Source organism: Macrotis lagotis, chromosome 1 (genome assembly GCF_037893015.1).
Source record: "Macrotis lagotis isolate mMagLag1 chromosome 1, bilby.v1.9.chrom.fasta, whole genome shotgun sequence".
NCBI lineage: Eukaryota > Metazoa > Chordata > Mammalia > Peramelemorphia > Peramelidae > Macrotis > Macrotis lagotis.
This window is the reverse complement of record NC_133658.1, coordinates 800,020,792-800,034,349: the sequence shown is the minus strand read 5'-3', so window position 1 is coordinate 800,034,349 and position 13,558 is coordinate 800,020,792. Positions and strand designations below refer to the sequence as shown.

The 13,558-nt window shown below is 36.6% G+C and overlaps 1 protein-coding gene and 1 pseudogene across 4 annotated transcripts in view; both read left to right on the top strand.

The window, feature by feature from the left end:
• Nucleotides 1-13,558, top strand: part of XRRA1 (X-ray radiation resistance associated 1) — a 127,350-nt gene that overhangs the window by 241 nt on the left and 113,551 nt on the right. The window lies entirely within an intron of this gene.
• LOC141507161 (sorting nexin-7 pseudogene) lies at nt 161-13,079 on the top strand (annotated as a pseudogene).

Below are 13,558 nucleotides of genomic sequence, written 5' to 3'. Positions count from 1 at the left end.
GTGGGGGGGAGGGGCTGCCCGGCCCGGGTCGGCCTGGGCGGGTCGTGGCCCCGGGGGCGTTGGGCCCGCCTTTGCGGGCGCAGGCTGACTCGCGGGCCGCCCTGCCACCCGGTCCAGGCCCAGAGCCCCCCGGAGCTCTCTGACGGACGGGCCCCCTCCCATGACCCAGGCCCGCCGTGTGCCCCCGGCTGCCCCCCATGCCTGGAGCCCGCTCCCCACCCCGTCCCTCCCCGGCTTCCTTCAAGTCTCAGCCACAGTCTGGCCTTCTGTTGGCTCCCCCCCGCCCCCACCGGTGCCCTCACCCCCCAACACCCATCTCTGGCGGGCACTTGGCCCCTTGCACATTGTCCTCCCATTAGGACGTGAACCCTTTGAAGGAGGAACTCCGCTTTTGCTTTTCCTCCTATGGAGCTTCGTATGGTATTTAAGAACATTTTTATGGACTGACTTATTGACTGGTAGGTTGGTTGTCCTGGGTACAGTCCCAGACGGGCGGGCACTCGAGAGCCCCGCAAGGTGCCTCCTGATAGTTGCTAAAGTATACAATTAGTACAAGACAAAGGCGTCGACTGAAATAGTAAGAAGAGTAATAATAGAACATCTCTCCCCATAAACCTGCACCTGCTCCCACACATCCAGTGTCAGAGGAAAGACCAATGCCCACAAGACAAGAAGCCCACAAATAGAAACCATATCAGGTCAAGACCGTTTACACTTCTGGCTCCATACTTATGAACTGCTCTTCACAGGATGCTGCAATTCTTTTGAGTTACTCCGCTGGGACCTCTCCTGAATGGAGGCTAAAGCTCTGACGATTCAGCCATAATCTCCAGGTTGAGGTTTATCTAAAATCCTGGCTCAGGATCTATGTCTTTTCAGAAAGAACTGACATCCATACCAGGAGTCTCAACTCCCAAGATGCGCCATCTCTCAAGCAGGATCCCATCTCTAATCACCTTACTCTTTTCTATGGGATATTGTCAACAGTGAGATGGGGAGATATCCTAGAAACTATCAAAGGTAAAGAATAAAGTTTGACAGTTGATTCTTTCCTTTAGAAATGACTCTTTCTAAAGGACTTCAGGAGAAGAATTAGACATTGAAGGAATGCTCAACAATTGAAGGATGACTGAACATTTATGGTAAACGATCTGATGGAATTCTATTTTTCTATAAGAAATGATGAGCAGAATAGTTTCAGGAAAATATGGAAAGCCTTCTATGAACTTGCAAATGAGAACCAAAGTAGATAAACATAGTAGCAGCAGTATTGTAATGATGATCTATTGTGAAAGACTTAGCTATTTGGATCAATACAACAGTCCAAGAAAATTTCAAAGGAGCCATGATGAAAAATTCTTTCCATCTCCAGAAATGGAATTGATGGCTTCTTCATACATATTGAAACATATTGTTTTTACTTTATTTTTCTTGGCTAAAATATAGAAATATTTCCATTATTTCACATGCATAATTGTTATCTTTGTATACCTTCTCAATGGGTAGGGGAGGGAAAGAATTTGGAACTCAGATTTTTTAAAAAGTTGAATGTTAAAAATACAGAGCCAGTCAATAATTAGAAGTTCACTAAGTACAATCAATTATCTTCTAATGATCAATGCCCTGTAATTATATTGGATTAAAGAACTTCATATACTTTATTGTCAAATTGTTAATAATTCCTTTATATTCCATTATTGAGTAATTTAGGGAAACTCTTTACTCTTCCTTTATAGTTAGATATTCTTCTATATCACAAGTTGTTATTCAGTTATTTCAATCATGTGTGACTCTTTGTGACTCCATTTAGGGTTTTCTTGGTGAAGATACTGGAGTGTTTTGCCATTTTGTTCTCCAGTTCATTTTACAGATGAGGAAACTGAAGCAAATAGGATCAAGTGACTTGGCCAGGCCATACAGAAGATTTGAACTAGGGAAGACTACTTCCTGACTCTAGGCCAAGGACTCTATCTACTGTGCCACCTAGGTACCCCTTCTTACCACCATAATAGTCTTATCACACGTCATTTTATTAAACATTCTTCTATGTCACATGTTATATTGTACACATTGTGGTATTAGCCAATGTTGCTGATCACACAGCATTACAATATAATCTTTGTTACATGTCATGTAATAGATAGTCCTCCCTATCACCTACCATTCTATTATAGTACAGTCAATTAACATTCTCAACTTTCTCAACTTCAAACCTTCCCATGCTTTTATTAGTAACTTCATTTTCACTTTTGAATCGGCAACCACCCACATTTCCAGATATGTACAATAGAGAAAAAAAATGAGAAGCATCCTGCCTCCTCTCCTTCGGTCCAACCCAGCCCAGTGGCATGGACAGCTTTTTACTGGCAAAACTGTTCAACCCCAGATCTGAAAGGGAGATAAGAGATGCTTCATTTTTTCTGATATTGCTACCCCTTGCCCCTCCCTAGTCCATCTAGTGTTATCTTTCCTCACCCCTGCATTATATGGGTTAATTCATGTTCACTTGGGGAGGAAAAATACACAATATCAGAATTAATGTTTTGATATTAAGAATCATATCCAGAAAAGTATATTTTCAGCAATCTCTAGAGAATGATTATAATTTTTGGTATTTGCAGGAATTTAACCCCCTATTTCCCATAGATTCAATGTATAACATTTTTTTTTTAACTTTCAGGTTATTTTCTAGGAACTTTAGCCCTACAAAAGTTGAGGATTTGACTATATTTGACTTTGTTCCCTTTTCCCTTTCCCAATGAGATAACCTTTTATCCATTTCACCAAATGAGGGAACCTGGTACACCGTCTCTATTCCATTTTGGATCCCCACTCCCCATTCCCAATGACCACAGGTTCAGACCCCTTCAGCTTCCTGGCAATGGGGAAGATAGTCATTTAAAATTCTATAATTTTAGTAAGATTTAGGCCACTGGGCATTACTATTTACTTTGCTCCTAATGGACCTCTGGATCTTGCTCTCAACCCAGTAGCTGAACCCTTCTACGTGTGTTATTTCCTCCTCCTTGAGATAAGATACTAAATCTCTTCTCTACATGTACTGCAGCACGTAGGGAAAACTCAATAAATGTATATTTATTCCTTCACTCAATAAACATTTGTAAAGGGGGCTACAAGGTGAGGCACTATGTTATATTCTGCATATATAAAAACAAACAAATCTGTTCCCATAAAGAGCTTACGTGGAGGAATAACAAATACAAATAATCAAAAAGTATACAGAAACTAATTTCAGGGGGCACAGGCACTACTAGTAACTGGAGATCAGGATAGTTCTCAAGTAGGAAGTAGCAGAATCTCAATAGAAGGTAGGGATTCAAAGAAATGGAGAGGATGACAGCCTAGATAGAGATGTTGAAAATGGAGATGGAATGTCCTCTGTAATGAAGATCCAGTAGCCCAGTTTGACTGGTCCTTGGAGTGCAAGAGAGGAATAACATGAAATAAAGATAGAAACAAAGATTGAATCTAGAATGTGAAGGACTTGAAATGCTCAATAGTGGAATCTGTATGCTATCCAAGAAATAATAGATCATTGCATGCACCCATGCTTTAGGAATATGAGTTTAGCAACCATGTATTAAATAGTCTTCTCCGTCACACATCATTATATTATAGTCTGTATTTCAAACTGGGGTTGATACAAGGACTTCTTGAGGGTTGAGTGTAGTGACTTCATGTGAATACTTTTTTTTTAGGTTTTTGCAAGGCAATGGGGTTAAGTGGCTTTGCCTAAGGCCACACAGCTAGGTAATTATTAAGTGTCTGAGGTCGGATTTGAACTCAGGTATTCCTGACTCCAGAGCCAGTGTTCTATCCATTGTGCCACCTAGCCACCCCTGAATACATCTTCTTATAGACTATAGAATATATCTTACAGAATATATCATCTTATAGACTTCGTTGCCTCATATAATGTTTCATCACTAGGGGAAATGTTCCTAACATGAATTGCTGTCCTTCAGTCCAGAAATACTTCCACCCACCCCAACTCCCACCTGTTACAGTCCCCTGTGTTCTTTTCAAGCTCAAACTCCTCCTCAAACCTATTTGAGCTGATCCCTCCCAGCTGTTAGGGCTTATTAAGAAATGTTAAGGGGTCCCCTTAACTTGTCTTTTTGAGTTGCCATATTTCCAGAAACATTGCACCAGAGCATGCCTAATGGTATCGAGGTCAAAATGTCCTCCCCACCCCAGCTGACAATGTGTTGTTTGCATTCAAAGCTAGACTCATTTATCCTTAGGAGTTCAGGCAGGCACCAGTTAGTCTGCACTAGACTGAGAAATTGCTTGTGTATATGGGAAATTGCTTGGGACCCTTGTGGATAAGCAGATCATCACATCTTCATCATCTTGCTCCTCCTTTCAGGAGGGGTTTTATTCTTTTCCCACCTTTCCTTCTCCTATGCCATGCCCCTTTAGTTGGAGTTTTTGGTACTTCTTCCCTATTATAAAAAATTCAAATTTCTGTCTGAATTGTGAACTCTTTGGGTTCCACATGCATGTTCTTTTCAGTTGCAATAAACCTAGCTTTCTCATAAGTTCATGAAATAATTGCCTGCTGACAAGCTCTCCTCCCTGAAATTGCTTTGTGTGTGTGTGTGTTTGTGTGTATGCATAATATAATATGGATGTGTATATGTGTATGTATATATGTGTGTGTATATATGCATGTGTGATAGGATTTAATACATGGTTGCCAAACTAATATTCTTAAAGCAGATATATGCAATGGCCTACTGCTTCCACATTTCATTATTTGACATTTAAAATCCTTCACAACCTAGATTCAAACTACCTTTCTAGCTTTATTATGTGTTATTCTTCTCTTGTACTCTAAAGTCCAATCAATTGGGCTACTGGTTCTTCCTTATAGTGAACATTCCACTATCCATTTTCAGTATCTCTGTCTAGGCTGTCCTCTGTTCTCATTCCCACACCTTTGAATCCTTAGCTTCTGTAGAGGTTTCGCTACTTCTTACTTGAGACAGTTTGGTAAAATGGATGAAGAGCTATTTTCAAAGTCAAAGCAATGAGTATTTTGGGTTCACTTTCCCTCAGGGAATGGGGTATCTCTTCTCCACTATCCTTGGCTGATTCCCCCATTCCAGCTGTATTTCTCTTCCCCATTATTAGCTTCAAATAACTACCACTGTGGTTCCTTTTAACCAATTATCATCAATTATATTTTACATAAGAATATTTACTTTGAAGCTATTATAAGAACAGAAATGCAAATATTTCCCCCAATAGCTCAAAGGCACTCTCTCCAGAGAGTAGTCTCAAACATAATGGAGTTTTTGTGATTGGTCTGACCAAGTTCTCGTCCAAATGTGGTATCACTAACAAATGGGTTAGTCATTGTCTCCAACCTCTTCACCAAAAAATGAAATAGATGCTGAGGCAGGTAAAGAACCTCTAAGCCCTGTATCTCAGGGACCACATATCTCCTTTAGATGGAGTTAGAAAGTTCAAGACTCCTCCATTACATTGCTTATCTCTCAGGATGCTGTCTGGCAGAAGAAAATCAGTTGAAATGACAAAAGCAAACAAGAGAGGAGACCAAGGTCAACTCATGATGCCTTTTGAAAGCACCCTGAGTTCTGGTTCTGATTCAAAGAGGCTGCTGTTTATTATTGCTAGCCACTAGGAATCAAGTTCAGAAAGTCTATGCATGCTCCAGCTGTCTCCAAAGAATTTCGATTCTATGTCTAGCTGCATGCCTCTGGACAAATCATTTAATCTTTTTTTCAGCTTCAGTTGTTTCCTCATCTGTGAAATGGGTATGAGAGCAAAACTTGCCTCACAGGGCTGTTTCAAGGATTAAATAAAAACATAAAGTGTTTTGCAAACACCAAAGAACTATATAAATGCTTGCTATTAGCAGACTTCACAGCCTCTTTGATGTAAAGAATTGCATGATGGCACCCTGTACATGATCACAAAAATTGGGCTCAGTGCCCAGTCTCATTGTAAAGGGATCTGATCTCAGGTCTTCCCTCTGATACCTCCTGGCTGTGTGATCCTTACTCTGGCAACTAATCTATTATACTCTAAGTTGCTAGAAGGAATTTCTTTCCTGAAGTTTCTTATACCAATGAAATAATAGATCCATATAATAGCTCCTTATATGTATTCTGTATATACTCATATACATATATGTCCATAAATATATATAATAATATATTAAATACATATGTGTGTATACTCACATATGAGTATATATCCATATAGCTGTGTACATTTATGGGTGCATATGTATATGTATCTATGTAAATATTTGCTCATTAGAATGTAAGGCCTTCTTGTTTCATTCTTTGAATTTCTATCTTCAGTACCATTCATAGTCTTTAGCCCATAGTAGATATTTAAATTAATTGTTTCTTAATTGATTAAAATATGGAAGTAAATTCCCTATGTAGAAAAGTTCTCATATATACATGTATACATATATATTGGTATATATTGATTCCCATGTTATGTATATATATCATTCTAAAAATATAACAAATCTAAATAGACTGCATCCTTCTTCCAAATACTGTTTTTAGACAACCTGATAATTAGACAGCCTTATAATCATGAGAGAATTTGGAAAGTGGTAAAGTCAGAAAGAAATGATCATTAAAAATTCTTTATTGGAATTGAAAGCAATATAAGTATATTTCATAGTAAATATATTGTAAAAAGTAATTTAGAGTAATAATTTTGGTGTATGTGAATGTGTATATATACATACTGATACATTTAATTTCCTTTCAAAAGCATCTCATTTTCAGAATGTAGCCCATATTCACAAAGATTTATATTCAAAACAATATAATAGATGCCCCTGTTTTTAAAGAGGGATCTTGTATATTTGAAGGCACAGTTTGCCAAATGCATCATTTCACATGCTAAAAGATTCCAAGTTCACAGGTCTCTGAGAATGAGTTTAAGGCAGGCTCAATGATATGGGAAAGACCTACATCTAAAAGGCCAAGGTTTCCCATTGAATCCAGACCAACACCAGAATCTTGTTTCTTATACTACCAGATCATTGGATTAAAATGGTTCTGGAAAAGAAAGTGAGAAAGAAGTCTCTGTATAACATTTCCCTCACTTTAATCAACATAATGTGCATATCATGCCATTATTCACTTGATGTCATGATCTTCAATTATGAAGGACAACAATCAATCATTCATAAGGAAGATAATGAAAGAACAACTTTGGTAATATTTCTGGGGACACTGTGAAGAATCTTTTGAAAAATAGTTTAACTCTTTGAGCCTCAACTTCACAGACTGTTAAAGCATTAGGTTGAAAGGAACTTAAGAACATATACTATCAGAGCCAGAAAAAAATTTAGTTTTCCTTGTCCCTTAATTTTATAAAGAAACTGAGATTGGAGTGTCATATAAATGACTTAACTAAGGTGGCATAGGAAGGACATAGGAACCAGCAACAATCTCAAGAATTCCCCAGTCCAGTGCTTTTTATACCTCTATCCCATTAAATATATAATATATGTGAAAACTGTGAGGCAATCTGCAAATGGCAGGAATTATTATTATCATATTTCATTCATTCATTTAAAAGTGCCATGCGGGTTGGAATATAATATATACTTTCCTTCCAAATATGGCTTGTTTAAAATCTGACTGTGGCATATAGTTGTTATTCTTTTCCAGGGTTTGTCTATATATCTTTGTCTTCTCAAAGAGATTTCATTTTAAAGACTCTGCCAATTTTGAGGATAGCCCATAAAATGTATGTATATGTATAGAGATGAAATGAATGAAAAAATTAAGTATGTAAAGGTTATAGGCATAAAATATACTGATTGGTCCAGTTTCATCAGAGGGGAAGAGATTAGTGAGAGATACAACTGGAGATAGGTTAGGATCTGGGACTTCTGGAAATAAAATGAAGTAAAAAATTCTGGCCAAATTCAACCATCTTTACCTTAGCCTAAAAAAAGAAAAGAAGAAAAGTGCCAAATATAGGAAATGAACAGCATTAACAAAGGAAGAAAGAAAAGAAAAATCTGCAAGGTATTGCTCACAGAAAATGTTATGGAGCAATGATAAAGGCTGTATTCTCAAATCTGGGCTCTACTCTCCCTTCCCCTATTCTCCCACTCTGTGCTCTGGTCATTAATTATACTAGATACTGAGTCAAAGTTTGAATCCAACTAACTGTAGACATTGGGATAGAGCAGATAGTTGTGATTAAAGATTTCAGAAGTCAATTCTTTTTATCAGCTCCCTACTACCATTCCCATTCCAAATCATGTAATGACTATTGCTTGCTTTGGGCTTCTCACTCACAGAAGTGGCTGTGATGATTACTAAAATAAAATTTGAAAGAAACTCTAAATGAAGAGGATGAGGACCATCACTCAATCTCAGTAAAATCTCCCATTAACAGTAATTCCTTCAGGCTTCTCTGTCTATACATTTGGTGAAATTTATAGGACAACAAGGGAGAACAACAGAGATTGGAGAAATGTGTACACAAAGAAAAACTACTTAAGAGAAAAAAATATTGTGCAATTTGAGGATCCTAAGATAAATCTACAGAGGAAGAGAATGATGTTGCAGTAACCCCAGAAAAGGATATAGAATAGCCACAAAGATTTTGCAAATGATTGGGAAGCCTAATAAAAGAACCAAAGGAAGAGACATGAAATAACTATACTAGAACAAAAGTTAAGAAACCTTAGTAAAGCAATAAATACTCAAAAAAATAGAGGACTCCAAAGTTAATGATTATAAGATTATTCATCTAGGGCTAGAAGGAACTCTAAAGGTCTTTTAATCTTAACAGAATTCATGAGGTCAATCAGAAAAGTTAAGAGACATCCATGGTCACACAGGCAGTAAATAGCAGAGACAGGATTAGAAATAAGAATCTAAGACTCATCCAAAAATATAAGTACAATAAAAAAACTCAAAATAATGGAAGAATATAAGAGATATCAGGGCGGCTAGGTGGCGCAGTGGATAGAGCACCAGCCCTGGAGTCAGGAATACCTGAGTTCAAGTCTGACCTCAGACACTTAGTAATTGCCTAGCTGTGTGGCCTTCAGCAAGCCACTTAAATCCATTTGCCTTGCAAAATCCTAATATATATATGTATATATATATATATATATATATATACATATATATATATATATATATATATATATAATTTAAAAAAACTTGATCTGGAAAATGGGGCAAAGAGAATCTAAAAAGACAGAGTTCTGGAGAGTAACTGACAAGAAACAAAACCTATGCCATATTTTTAAAATTCATGAAGGAAAATTTGTCCACTATTAGAACCAAAAGACAAAATGTATATTGATAAAATTTTGAGGTCACAATCAGAGGGAAGTCCCAGATAAAACTCATGAATTACTATATCAGATGCAAGGTTCCCAGGTCAAAAATAATTGCAATAGTTAAAAAATTTACCAAAGAATCCTAATCAGAATCGTTCAGAACTATCTAAAAACTACAAAGATAGGAAAGAAAATATTGTAATATGATCTTATGAAAGGCAAGAGTTAGCTTATATTGAAGAATAACATTTGGCAAAAATGTTAAATATAATTTTGCTAGAGAGAAAATTTATAACAAGTGACTTCTAGACCTCTCTGAGAACACACAGCTGAATAGAGAATTCAAAGGTAGCTGCAATAGACAAAAATTAATTTTCTTTAAAAAAGCTTTAATTAAGAAAGGTAAACATAATTTCACAACACGAGAAGGCTAAGTAATGATTAAGGACTTAATACTGAAAGGGGAATAAGAATTATTTTTTTTCCTTTGGAATGCTACCATTTTGAAGAACCAGAAAGGAAACAAAGAGAGGCATGCTATTTTGGATATTCAAGATAGGGGAGAGGAGTCAGACACAGACCAGAGAGAAGGATGGAGAAATTTAGAATTTATTACTTTTTTTTTTTTTTTTGCAACTGAAACACTACAAGTGAAATTTGACAGCTAGGGGAGGTTGTACTAGGAAAATAAGGACCTCATGAACTACATTTTTATCTGATCCAGTATCTTATGAACTATATGTCTGTCTGATGCAAAGGGAGATTTCAAAACTAAATCAATAAAATGCACAAAATGGTAGAAATACATTGAGCTAAGTGAGGGAGGAGGCTGGGTTGAAGCAGTGAAGAGTAAGAAAGTACTTTGATATCTTCTATACAGAAGACAGAATTCAGAGAGGAGATTGACCTACATGAATGGCTGAAAGAGAAGAAATGGAGATTTGTTAGATGGTAAAACAGGTTTAACTTCTTTAACCATGAATATTAATGGAATGGAATGAATTTAACTCTAAAATGGATTATACAACAAAACCAAATTTTTGTTTATAAGAAAAATTTTTTATATGTAAATACTTATACAGAATTAACATGAAGGAATTAGTAGAATTTATTATACCTTGGAATTCAAAAAAGCAAGGGTAGCAATATTGATCTTAGGGAATTCAACAATAAAGACAGACAGCAGTCTGCTTCGAGGCACCATAGCTAATAGAATATTATCAGTATTAAAAATATGTATACCAAGAACATTGTATACCCTAACAACAACATGGGGGTGATGGTCAACCTTAATGGACTTGCTCACTCCATCAGTGCAACAATCAAGGACAATTTTGGGGTATCTGCGATGGAGAATACCATCTGTATCCAGAGAAAGAATTGTGGAGTTTAAACAAAGACTAAAGACTATTACCTTTAATTTTTAAAAAAAGTTATTATATAATTTTGCTATCTTTTATACCTTATGTTTCTTCCTTAAGAATATGATTTCTCCCTCATCACATTCAACTTAGATCAGTGTATACCATGGAAACAATGTAAAGACTAATAGACTGCCTTCAAATCTGGCCTCAGACACTAACTGTGCAACCCTGGGCATGTCACTTAATCTTGTTTGCTCATTTTCTCTCATCTGTAAAATGATCTGGAGAGGGAAATAGTAAACTGCTCCAATATCTCTACCAAGAAAACCTCAACATGGAGTCACAGAGAGTTGGAACTTATTAAACAACAAAAACAGCATAGTTTATTTTTCAGTTGATGAGCTGTTTCCAAGTTTTGCTCCAGTAAAAAATAAAAAAGAGTGCTCTTATTTTGGAGTATATGAGGACTTTTTTCTTACCATTGTCTTCTTTGGGCTTTATGCCTACTAATGAAATGTCTGAGTCAAGGGGTATGGATATTTTAGTCACTCTATTTGTGAAATTGCAAATTGCTTTCCAAAGTGGTTGTACCAGTGTATAGCTCCACCAACAAGGAACTTGAATGCCCTTTTCAATCTTTTGCCATTTTTTGCCATCTTTGCCAATTTTCTGAATGTGAGTTGAAACCTCAGATTTGTTTGGATTTACATTTGTTTTATTAGTGATTAGGAGCATTCTTTCATGTGGTTATTAATAGTTTGGGGGGAGTTTTTGAGAACTTTTTCCTCATATTCCTTGACTACTGGGCTATTAAAGAATGGATTTTGGTGACATGTACACAAACACATACCACATATACATGTATGCACGCACACAAACTTTATTGGACATCAAATTCTTCTGAAACATATGATATAAAGATTTTTCTCATTCAGCTATCCACTTCTTAATCTTGATACATTAATTTTGTTTGTGCAGAAGTTTTTCAGTTTCATATAAGTATTTCTGATTATCAGCAATGATTACATGAAATTATAAAGCTTTCATTCGAAACCAAACAAGGGATAGAGGCAATTACAAAAGATAAAATTGATTTTTAATTGCTATCTATTATTTGGTTAAGAAAACATCTTCCTGGGAGTCAAAGCTGCCCAGGTAGCTTGGTGGACTCACATATAAATGGGATGGACACCTAGAGCTTTATTTCATAGTCCTTCTCATGATCCCCCAGGGTTGAAGCAGGCAGTGGTGGGGACAGTGACAGCAGGGAAGGTCCCGACAGTGGTTGTTGGGACCCCAGGCCTATTACAGGCAGAGGCTTAGCTAAGGACAAGAATGATGCCCTGGAAGTCTTTAGCAAGGATGCCTCCCTGATGGACATAAATTCTTTTAGTCCTGCTTATCTGTGATAAACCAATACAAGATTAAAGATGAACCAGACTTGAAGGACTTTTCCATTATAGTTAATGATCCTGAAAGTCACATTTCTACAATTGAAACTTTTTTCACATACAGAGTTACAACTAAGACATCTGGGGTGAATTTGATTCTGGTGAATTTGAAGTTCAAAAATATTATCAAGATTTCCAAAAACTTGGAGAAGCACATCCCACCCTCATCATTCTTCCTTTGCCAGAAAAATTCATAACGAAAGGCATGGTAGAACTGTTTAATGATGACTTCATTGAGATTCAAAGAAAGAAATTGCATAAATTTTTAAATTGAATTGCTGATCAACTGACTTTAACATTTAATGAAAATTTCAAAGTTTTTCTTCCTGCACAAATCTAGAAACTCTTCACAAAGAAACAAGGTCCTGGATTGCTTAGCAGGATAGGGCCGGCAGATCTTACATCCTCAGTGAGAGGAATTAAATACCATGAGTGAATGATAATTAGGAAACTTTTATTCAGGAAATAAACAATAGACAAAATATCTCATAGATTTTACAAGGAAGACAAAAAAGTATTTTGAGGAAATGAAGGAATATGGAACAATCTACACTAGGTGGTCAGCATCCAAAGAGGATCTAGTGTAACCAGCTGCATTGACAAGTGTAGCAAGGCTACTGAAAGATGAATATTTGATCTTTCAGAGTCACTACTTCCAGTTGTACAAGAATATGTTCTTTATTGTGAAATATTATTAATGGGAGTTAAGAACAGAAGAGACCAAATTAAAGTGAAACTGGATTTCAGTTTTGCTTTACAAGAGACTAAAAAAAAGAGTTGCTTACAGAAGAGATTGGAAAACTAGAAGATAAGATGGAACGTGATAAAAATTCTCTGAAAGCAGACCAGGACAGATGGAAACAAGATATCCAAAATGTTATCAAGTTGCCAATGTTTCTAGAGCAATCTGTATTGATAGTTAAAGAGCAATAAGACTGTGTATACCCTTTGATCCCTCAAGACCAATACTAGATATATGTACTAATGAAATAATAGAAAATGGGAAAAGCCTCACATGTTCAAAAATGTTTATAGTAGCTCTTTTTGTAGTGGCAAAGAATTGGAAATTGAGGGAGTGTCCATCAGTTGGGGAATGGCTGAACAAGTTATGGTATATGAATGTGACAGAGTACTATTTCTATAAGAAATCATGAGCAGGGGCGGCTAGGTGGCGCAGTGAATAAAGCACTGGCCTTGAAGTCAGGAGTACCTGGGTTCAAATCCGGTCTCAGACACTTAATAATTACCTAGCTGTGTGGCCTTGGGAAAGCCACTTAACCCCATTGCCTTGAAAAAGAAAGGAAGAAATCATGAGCAGTCAGACTTTAGAGAAGCATGGAAAGACTTAGATGAACTGAAGTGAACAGAACCAAGAGAACATCAAAAACATTAACAATATTGTGAGATGAACA